The sequence below is a fragment of the Nanorana parkeri genome, unplaced genomic scaffold (assembly GCF_000935625.1).
Source record: "Nanorana parkeri isolate BGI_ZX_2015 unplaced genomic scaffold, ASM93562v1 scaffold1576, whole genome shotgun sequence".
In the NCBI taxonomy this organism is placed as follows: Eukaryota; Metazoa; Chordata; class Amphibia; order Anura; family Dicroglossidae; genus Nanorana; species Nanorana parkeri.
This window is the reverse complement of record NW_017307844.1, coordinates 350,235-352,453: the sequence shown is the minus strand read 5'-3', so window position 1 is coordinate 352,453 and position 2,219 is coordinate 350,235.

Here is a 2,219-nt window from a genome sequence, read left to right as displayed (position 1 = left end):
TTGGAGAGTTTTTCGAGATCAGCTATGCTGTCCTAGATTGTTCACTTCTCCTGCCTTCTCCAAACTCTTCACCCTTTTGTGAATAACCCTGTTTATTTTCTCCAAAAGTAAATTGTAGCTATTCTGGTTTAAATGATAAACCCACACTGAATATCCTCCAGATCATCATCTACTATAAACATTAGATTATTGATATAAACATAAAACAAATTAAAAGATGATCTATTGGGGTTACTATCTCCAAAAACATGGCACTCCTCCCACCATCCCATGTAGAGATTGGCATACTAACCTTGTGCCAATCAAAGAGCCACATTTCTGGACATAGCATTTGCCATCAAACAAAAAATAAATTGTGGGTTGGCAAATAGTAGACTCCCTCCACAATAAAGTTTCTCAAATCCTCCAAATATTCACTATACCTCTGCAGATGAAAATGAAAAGTTTCAAATCCATATTCATCCAGGAGTGAATAATAGTGATTTCACATCACAAACTATCCCTTGAGGCGAGAAACCCTAGGTATTTTTGGCAGCTGCAACAGAGGAAGACACAGAAGGGGAACAAAATGTGTATGAGTAGGTTGGGAAGGGGCACCATCACTTTGCCCTACATAGGCAAGATAACCGTGTCTCTTTATTCTGGACTTGGAGGGAAGTCGAGGCCCTGTATGCAGATTAGGGTCTTTACGAAAGACACACACACACACACACACACACACACACACACACACACACACACACACACACTTTGAGTCAATCACAGGGGGGGAAACTGTGATCAGCTGTGCTGGAAATTTCAGCCAATTCCAATTTTCCATCCATAGCCATAAACATGCATGCTTAGATGATTTTAGCATACATTGAAACATCTTTTAAAGAGAATAATTTTGGTAGACTGCCGTTTGAGGTCTATAATTACCTTTAATGCTTGACTGTTTTGTGAAAAACAAAAAAAAACAAACAAACATATATTTTAAAAGAACCTGTTAGGACAAAAATATGGGAGCTGCACTTGTCGGTGTGTTGTGAAAATGTAGGTTCCTACAATGACCCATGCCACTGATCCAGAACAAGCATTAACGTATGGTAATATGGATCAGGGCACCTAATAAGGAAATGCTTGTTCCAGAACAGTGACTCAATAATAAGTGATGAAAGCTCAAAGGTTAAAACCTGGGAGCCTGCACCTTCCCCAACAGGAATGAGAGCTCCAATATTTCCGACCTGACAGACACCCTTTAATTTAACTAATAGGAGTTTGTGCATCAAACACATATACAATACAACACAACACAATGCACTATGCAGGTCATATGCAGTGTAAACTAAATTAGTGCAAGCAACAACTGAGACATTTTAATATTAGACTTAATTTAAGAAAACTGTACCTGGATAGATACCGTAACCAAGAGAGCTAATCAAAAAGGCTCTTTTTTTTAGTCTCAATAAATTTGTTACAGATATGGTAAAGAATCACATGTTGTGCATCATCTCTTCAGAGCAGAAGCTCCTATGTGCAAAGTAAAGTTCATCCTCCTGTGTTAAAAATGGTAGAGCTGCAGATTTCTACACAGGAATGCTTCAAATACTGCTTACTTTCAGACAAATGCTTATTTTCCCAGTGTAATCTTCAAATGTTACAGGCTGCCAGCAGCTGACTGAAATATCAGCCATCTATCAGATACTTTGTTTTTACTTTTGAGTGAACTTTAACCAGTTGACATCCGCGGTGTTAAACCCCCTTCCCATCCAGGCCATTTTTCAGTATTCAGCGCTGCGGTACTTTGACTGACATTTATTCCGTCATGCAGCGCTGTACTGAAATGAATTTTATACACTTTTTTGGGGGCAGATAGAGCTTTCTTTTGGTGGTATTTATTCACCACTGGGGATTTTATTTTTTTACTATATTAAGGAAAAATTACCGAAATTTTTTAAAAAAAAACAGTTTCCCCTATATTAAATGATAAAACATTTATTATTACCCAATTTTTTGGTAAAATATAAAAGATGGGGTCACGTCGGGTAAAAAGACACTAAACATGTCAAGCCTTAAAATTGCGTGCACGCGCGAAACCTCAAAAAACGATAATACCCAAAATTGGCCATAGGCGACGCTTTAAAAGCTGTTACCGCTCATCAGTTTAGTGTTATCAGTGATTGATGGCCCTAAAATGATTGCTCTCACTGCGACGTTCGCGGCGATATGTAACATGT